The sequence below is a fragment of the Bubalus bubalis genome, chromosome 2 (genome assembly GCF_019923935.1).
Source record: "Bubalus bubalis isolate 160015118507 breed Murrah chromosome 2, NDDB_SH_1, whole genome shotgun sequence".
Taxonomy (NCBI): domain Eukaryota; kingdom Metazoa; phylum Chordata; class Mammalia; order Artiodactyla; family Bovidae; genus Bubalus; species Bubalus bubalis.
Window position 1 is genome coordinate 79,008,830 of NC_059158.1, and position 8,982 is coordinate 79,017,811.

Here is an 8,982-nt window from a genome sequence, read left to right on the forward strand (position 1 = left end):
AAATGTAGTTTGCCATATAGTTCAGCAGTCCCACTTATGGTCTGTTCATTATGTATCAAGCTCCAAGTCAGGCATTACACAACACAATGACATTCACAGTTGCATTTGGATAGAAGTGGTGTGATTCTTCCTCAGTTTGAGATTGAAGCAGTTGCATCAGACATAAACTCAAATAGAAAATGGTCTCTGAGATTTGTTTTGTTCTGCATATTCACTCTTTTGATCTTTCCATCTTTCAATATGTTATTTGAAAGCCATGTCTTTAGAAATGCAGTGATGCATTCAAAATAAATTAAATGACAAAGCTTCAAACACAGCCACTATTTAAAAAATTATATGTAGCTGAGAGGAGAAAACAAAAACACACAGTGAAACGCTGTAGTTGCTATTGTGAAAGACTGATGTAAGTGAAACGAAGACACAGGTATTGACTCAGTACTTATTTTGAGACCCAGATATTAAATGAGTAATTTTTTTCCATTGAGTGATATCAGGAAACTTCTTTTAAAAAAATGCCATGCTTAGGAGGACTTCCACTGAAAAGATTCCGATGCTACTATTCCTGCCTGCAGCCACATTCCAATCCTATCTCTAGTTCAGAGATCTGAGAGCCCGAGTTAAAGAGATTTTACTTAAAGAGATTTTACAAAATTGTAATTTTTTTTCTTTTCGCTGTAACTCAACCTGAGGGCTTTTCATCTAAGTTGTCATTCCTGGGGGAAAACAAAGACCTACCTTCAAATCTGGTAATGCTTCCTTGGCTGACTGCAGATAACAGCATTTTTGCCATAAAGTTGACTTTGATTAGTTTAAAATTACTCCAGTGAATTTGTTGTCAAAAGAGATATAATATCTTTGCATAAATTTCATATACTATCTTTATTTTCAATAATTGCTATATAGCACTTTTATGTATTTACCCTTGTTGTCAAGGAATAAAGTGTGATTTAAGATCACCAAAGGTTGTTTTCACAGTATATATGTAAGTGAGATTCTGATTAATTAATGAACTGACTGTTCTTTTTCCTTACCATGGACTTATGGGCATACTCTTTTCTCTTATTTTGTTGTCTAGAGAGTTATTTACTTGTACCTAAATTAACTAACATCTATAGGAAATCAGAACTCTTGCCTAGAACATCCCATAGATGGAGGAGCCTGGTGGGCTGCAGTCCATGGGGTCGCTGAGGGTCGGACACGACTGAGCGACTTCACTTTCACTTTTCACTTTCATGCATTGGAGAAGGAAATGGCAACCCACTCCAGTGTTCTTGCCTGGAGAATCCCGGGGACGGGGGAGCCTGGTGGGCTGCCGTCTATGGGGTCGCACAGAGTCGGACACGACTGAAGTGACTTAGCAGCAGTATAGGAAACCAGAAGATAAGAGTATTATATGAGTCTCTCTTTTCTCCCCTAATAGTGGCTCATATAGTTTAGCCTGCTTAATGTAGTCCCGTGTAGCCATGCCATGCTAAGTCACTTCAGTCGTGTCTGACTCTATGAGACCCTATGGACTGTAGCCTGTCAGGCTCCTCTGTCCATGGAATTATCCAGGCAAGAATACTGGAGTGGGTTGCCATGTCCTACTCCAGGGGATCTTCCTGACCCAGGGATCAAACTCGCATCTCTTAGGTCACTTGCATTGGCAGATGGGTTCTTTACCACTAGTGCCACTGGGAAGTGCCTCAGTCCAGGGAATTCTCCAGGCAAGAATACAGGAGTGGGTAGCCATTGCCTTCTCCAGGGGATCTTCCAGACCCAGGGATAGAACCCACGCCTCCTGCACTGCAGTCAAATTCTTTACTGTCTGAGCCACCAGGGAAGCCTGGTCCCATCTACTGTTCTTTCAAAAACAGATATGTTTACGGGGACTTCCCTGGTGATCTAGCGGTTAGGACTTGGCCCTTTCCCTGCAGGGGCCTGAGTTTGATCCCTGATTGGGGAACTAAGATAAGACCCCACAAACTGCACAGTGTGGCCAAAAAACAAAAACCAGGTATATTTAAGCATACAGATATAAGTAAGGAGTGATTACTTGGAATGTAATGTACCACATGATAAATACAATTAACACTGCTGTTATATATGAAAGTTGTTGTGAATTCTCATCACAAGGAAAAATATTTTGTTCTATTTCTTTAATTTTATTTCAATATGAAATGAGTGTTCACTAAACTTTCTGTTTAATCATTTAATCATCTTATGATGTAAGTCAAATCATTACACTGTATACCTTAAATGTATACAGTACTGTATGTCAATTATATTTCAATAAAACTAGAAGAAAAAACATTTGATGACATTTGATGACATTCAGAGGGCAGACAGACTGAAACCACAATCACAGACAACTAGCCAATCTGATCACATGGACCACAGCCTTGTCTAACTCAATGAAACTAAGCCATGCCCTGTTGAGCCACCCAAGACAGATGGGTCATGGTGAAGAGATCTGACAGAATGTGGTCCACTGGAGAAGGGAATGGCAAACCACTTCATATTCTTGCCTTGAGAATCCCATGAACAGTATTAAAAGGCAGAAAGATGCGACACTGAATGATGAACTCCCCAGGTTGGTAGGTGCCTAATATGCTACTGGAGATCAGTGGAGAAATAACTCCAGAAAGAATGAAGGGATGGAGCCAAGGCAAAAACAACACCCAGTTGTGGATGTGACTGGTGATAGAAGCAAGGTCCGATGCTGTAAAGAGCAATATTGCATAGGAACCTGGAATGTTAGGTCCATGAATCAAGACAAATTGGAAGTGGTCAAACAGGAGATGGCAAGAATGAACGTCAACATTCTAGGAATCAGCGGACTAAGATGGACTGGAATGGGTGAATTTAACTCAGATGACCATTGTATCTACTACTGTGGGCAGGAATCCCTCAGAAGAAATGGAGAAGCCATCATAGTCAACAAAAGAGTCTGAAATGCAGTACTTGGATGTAATCTCAAAAAAGAAAGAATGATCTCTGTTTGTTTCCAAGGCAAACCATTCATTATCAAGGCAATCCAAGTCTATGCCCCGAGCAGTAATGCTGAAGAAGCTGAAGTTGAATGGCTCTATGAAGACTTACAAGACCTTTTAGAACTAACACTTAAAAAAGATGTCCTTTTCATTATAGGGGACTGGAATGCGAAAGTAGGAAGTCAAGAAACACATGGAGTAACAGGAAAAATTGGCCTTGAAGTACAGAATGAAGTGGGGCAAAGGCTAATAGAGTTTTGCCAAGAGAACGCACTGGTCATAGCAAACACCCTCTTCCAACAACACAAGAGAAGACTCTACACATGGACATCACCAGATGGTCAACACCGAAATCAGATTGATTATATTCTTTGCAGCCAAAGATGGAAAAGCTCTATACAGTCAGCAAAAACAAGACCAGGAGCTGACTGTGGCTCAGATCATGAACTCCTTATTGCCAAATTTAGACTTAAATTGAAGAAAGTAGGGAAAACCACTAGACCATTCAGGTATGACCTAAATCAAATCCCTTATGATTATACAGTGGAAGTGAGAAATAGATTTAAAGGCCTAGATCTGATAGACAGAGTGCCTGATGAACTATGGATAGGGGTTCGTGACACTGTACAGAAGACAGGGATCAAGACCATCCCCATGGAAAAGAAATGCAAAAAAGCAAAATGGCTGTCTGAGGAGGCCTTACAAATAGCTGTGAAAAGAAGAGAAGTGAAAAAAAAAGGAGAAAAGGAAAGATATACCCATTTGAATGCAGAGTTCCAAAGAATAGCAAGGAGAGATAAGAAAGCCTTCTTTAATGATCAATGCAAAGAAATAGAGGAAAACAATAGAATGGGAAAGAGTAGTGATCTCTTCAAGAAACTTAAAGATACCAAGGGAACATTTCATGCAAGTGTTCAATAAAGGACAGAAATTGTATGGACCTAACAGAAGCAGAAGATATTAAGAAGAGGTGGCAAGAATACACAGAAGAACTGTACAAAAAACACCTTCATGACCCAGATAATCACCATGTTGTGATCGCTCTCCTAGAGCCAGACATCCTGGAATGTGAAGTCAAGTGGGCCTTAGAAAGCATCACTACGAACAAAGCTAGTGGAGGTGATGGAATTCCAGTTGAGCTATTCCAAATCCTGAAAGATGATGCTGTGAAAGTGCTGCACTCAATATGCCAGCAAATTTGGAAAACTCAGCAGTGGCCACAGGACTGGAAAAGGTGGGTTTTCATTCTAATCCCAAAGAAAGGCAATGCCAAAGAATGCTTAAACCACCGCACAATTGCACTCATCTCACATGTTAGTGAAGTAATGCTCAAAATTCTCCAAGCAAAGCTTCAGCAATATGTGAAACGTGAACTCCCAGATGTTCAAGCTGGTTTTAGAAAAGGCAGAGGAACCAGAGATCAAACTGCCAATATCCACTGGATCATGGAAAAAGCAAGAGAGTTCCAGAAAAACATCTATTTCTGCTTTATTGACTATGCCAAAGCCTTTGACTGTGTGGATCACAATAAACTGTGGAAAATTCTGAAAGAGATGGGAATACAAGACCGCCTGACCTGCCTCTTGAAAGTAAAAGTGAAAGTGAAGTCGCTCAGTCGCTCAGTCGTGTCCGACTCTTTGCTACCCCATGGACTGTAGCCTATCAGGATCCTCTGTCCATGGGATTTTCCGGGCAAGGGTGCTGGAGTGGATTGCCATTTCCTTCTCCAGGGGATCTTCCCGACCCAGAAATCGAAGCCGGGTCTCCCACATTGCAGGCAGACGCTTTACCGTCTGAGCCACCAGGGAAGCCCAACCTGCCTCTTGAGAAACCTATATGCAGGTCAGGAGCAACAGTTAGAACTGGACATGGAACAACAGACTGGTTCCAAATAGGAAAAGAAGTACGTCAAGGCTGTATATTGTCCCCCTGCTTATTTAACTTATATGCAGAGTACATCATGAGAAACGCTGGGCTGGAAGAAGGGCAAGCTGGAATCAAGATTGTTGGGAGAAATATCAATCACCTCAGATATGCAGATGACACCACCCTTATGGCAGAAAGTGAAGAAGAACTAAAGAGCCTCTTGATGAAGGTGAAAGAGGAGAGTGAAAAAGTTGGCTTAAAGCTCAACATTCAGAAAACTAAGATCATGGCATCCAGTCCCATCACTTCATGGGAAATAGATGGGGAAACAGTGTCAGACTTTATTTTTGGGGGCTCCAAAATCACTGCAGATGGTGACTGCAGCCACGAAATTAAAAGACGCTTACTCCTTGGAAGGAAAGTTATGACCAACCTAGATAGCATATTCAAAAGCAGAGACATTATTTTGTCTACAAAGGTCCGTCTAGTCAAGGCTATGGTTTTTCCAGTGGTCATGTATGGATGTGTGAGTTGGACTTTAAAAAAAGCTGAGCACCGAAGAATTGATGCTTTTGAACTGTGGTTGTTGGAGAAGACTTTTGAGAATCCCTTGGACTGCAAGGAGATCCAAGCAGTCCATCCTAAAGGAGATCAGTCCTGGGTGTTCATTGGAAGGACTGATGTTGAAGCTGAAACTCCAATACTTTGGCCACCTCATGCGAAGAGTTGACTCATTGGAAAAAACTCTGATGCTGGGAAAGACTGGGGGCAGGAGGAGAAGGAGAGGACAGAGGATGAGATGGTTGGATGGCATCACTGACTCAATGGACATGAATTTGGGTAAACTCTGGAAGTTGGTGGTGTACAGGGAGGCCTGGCGTGCTGCGGTTCGTGGGGTTGCAAAAAGTTGGACATGACTGAGTGACTGAACTGAACTGTACTGAACTGATGACATTCAAATGCCAACAGTTGAAAATTGTTTCTAATGAAAATCCAAATTTCTGGCTTCTGTTACAAAATTAGGCACCGAGAATAACAGGACTAACTTGCAGAACAATAATTGGCTGTGTAACGTTTCTAGGGTTATCTATAACAATATGAGAAACATTTGAAGTGTATTTTGTACTTTACACAGTATGTCTCATTGGATCATATCAATAGCCTCTGAAATGGGTGTTATTAACATTCCCACTTTATGGGAGAATGAAGCAATCTATAAGAGGTATGAATTTTTACATAACACCTTGCCACATTATTTTAATTAAAAAAATGTATTTATTTATTGAATGTGCCAGGTCTTAACTGTGGCATGTGGTATCTAGTTCCCCAAGCAGGGCTCGAACCTGGGCCCCTTTGCATTGGGAGCTCGGAGTCTTAGCCTCTGGACCACCAGGGAAGTCTCTGTTTTAATTTTTGAAATAAAATTGAATCTGTTTCAGAATTCTTATTTGCCAAGGTCAGTAAACAACTCAAAATAAATCACTCACCTTGGCTTGCAAGTACTCTGGTCTTATGGACAGGATGGGAGGGCTGGGTCTTTCAGCTATGGTGGTCACTATTATCAGTCTACTCCTCCTGCTACATAATGCCCTGTAACACCCAGCCCACTCACTGTTCCGCTCCAGGTAGACGACATCCTTTCCCAGGGTCCTCTCTAACTTTTTCAGGCTTGGCCATGGACAGCCCCATTCCTATTCCCAAGGCTGTGGCCCTCCACAGGCATCACTGTGCCATTCGACATTCAGGTTCCCTGTGGAGAAGCTAGTGGAGGCTTCCCTTCCTCAGAGCCCCACCCTTATCCTCTCCCAGTCTTTCAGGGATCCAGCGATGCTTGGGGGTCCAGGCAAACCCTCTCCTTTCCTTGCATGGGCTGTTCCTTCCTGAAAGGAAGCTTAGGAAACACATAAAACATTGTTATCTTTCCTGAGGCAAATGAACCCCAAACTTAGACCATAAGGGCCTGGCTGTATTTTTTGAATGGGAAATAGGAAAGGAACATTTGTTTTCTTTTTTGTTGATGAATTCACAGCAGCCCCCCGAACACTAATTATTTATAGTCCATGCTGGAGCAGTACTAGAAAGCTTTCAAAGCAAGTGAGACCTGCTTTCTGGGGCTTCTCTTTTCATCAGAATTTAACCCATTGACATTTCATAGGTCCAAAAAAGTTAAAAATGATAGCTTCACTGAACACATCTGAAATTGGACATCTAGTAGGTCTTTGATAGTAGTAGCAGTAGCGGTAGTCCCTCAGTCGGGTCCAACTCTTTGCGACTCCACAGACCGTAGGCCGCCAGGCCTCTCTGTCCATGGGATTCTCCAGGCAAGAATACTGGAGTAGGTTGCCGTTCCCTTCTCCAGGGGATCTTCCCAACCCAGGGATCAAACCCAGGTCTCCTGCATTACAAGCAAATTCTTTACCGTCTGAGCTACAGGGAAGATCAGGTCTTTGATAAGTGAAGACAAAATTTCAGTCTTTAATGAAGGTCCTTTGAAACAGCTGATTTCTCATGGACAATTCTTCAACAGTACCCCAATCCCCATCGTTTTGGCTTTGTTTGAAAAAATGTAGGATCATTAATTGAATGGACTCTGAGAAAGACTGAAGAAGAGAAGAGTGGTATCTCGATTTTTTTAGAGGAATTTCTACCTTGTAGTTGTCAATAAAAATAACGGATACTTACTGAACATTAATTCTTACAAAAACTGTATGCGGTAAGCACCATTAGTAGTCCCACTTTGCAGAGGAAGAGACTGAGTTCCAGGGAAATTACAAGATGAGGTTGTGTTGCCAAGGTTACATAGCGATGGCGAGGGGAGTAGCGTTGGAGTGTGAACTCAGGTAATATAGCTGTCCATTATGATGGTTGCCCGTGTTAGGCTCATTGGCTTTATTATTGGAAGAATCTGAGGGGAACTTGCTAAAAATACCATCTTTCTGTAATACCAGCAAAGCTCCCCTGGTAAGTGCTGCCAGCCCTAAAGTTGATTGTCAGTGTTCAACAGCCAAGATTGCCTGTGAAACCTCTTATGCATTAAATGTGTACAAAGACAGCAGTAAGAGCTAAACATTTCCTTTTCTAACCTCCCCCAGGGTTTATCAGGTAAAACAGTTACCTTAATCATCTCAAGGTCCAAGGGTTGGAACTTTGCTTTATCCTAAAAGATGATTTGTAGGAAGTTTCCTAACTCAGAACACACCTTGGCAAAAGGGTAAAAAATTGACTATTTAGTGACTCTCAATCCAGGAGGTTCAGGACCTTTGGATTACTGACAAGGTTCATCTACTTTGACAGTCATATAGGACTTTGAGGGACTGGCACATTTTTATTAACTGTCTGTTAAGCCAGACATGCAAATGTAGACTCAACATATTCAAATACAGTCATAAAATGCTGGGGTATTTTGGGTGTAGATGGGCACATCTGAAGAAAATCATACAAGTTTGTGTCTGTTTTATTCAAAACACCAATAATATGGCTATGACCAATCCAATCCAAGTGTCTTCTACTTTTCAGGCTATATAATTTTTTAACACACTTTGCTCAGTAGTTTGTGCAATGTACTGAACTCCAGATGAGAGTGTGGAGTAAGATTTAAAGTATTACTATATTTAAAATTTGATGTTTGTGATTATTAATGATTTTTAGCATGTAATTAAGAAGAAGCAACCACTAGGTTATTCATATTCTTTGCTCCCAATAATTCTTTTTGACTGTGGCATTGAAGTGTCTTATCCCCTAAGCCATTTCTTTCTAATACCCTTTCTCTTCTAACTGAGTTCAGTTCAGTTCAGTTCAGTCGCTCAGTCGTGTCCGACTCTTTGCGACCCCATGAATCACAGCACGCCAGGCCTCCCTGTCCATCACCAACTCCCAGAGTTCACCTAGACTCTTGTCCATCGAGTCGGTGATGGCATCCAGTCATCTCATCCTCTGTCATCCCCTTCTCCTCCTGCCCCCAATCCCTCCCAGCATCAGAGTCTTTTCCAATGAGTCAACTCTTCGCGTGAGGTGGCCAAAGGAGGTGGAGTTTCAGCTTCAGCATCAGTCCTTCCAAAGAACACCCAGGGCTGATCTCCTTCAGAATGGACTGGTTGGATCTCCTTGCAGTCCAAGGGACTCTCAAGAGTCTTCTCCAACACCA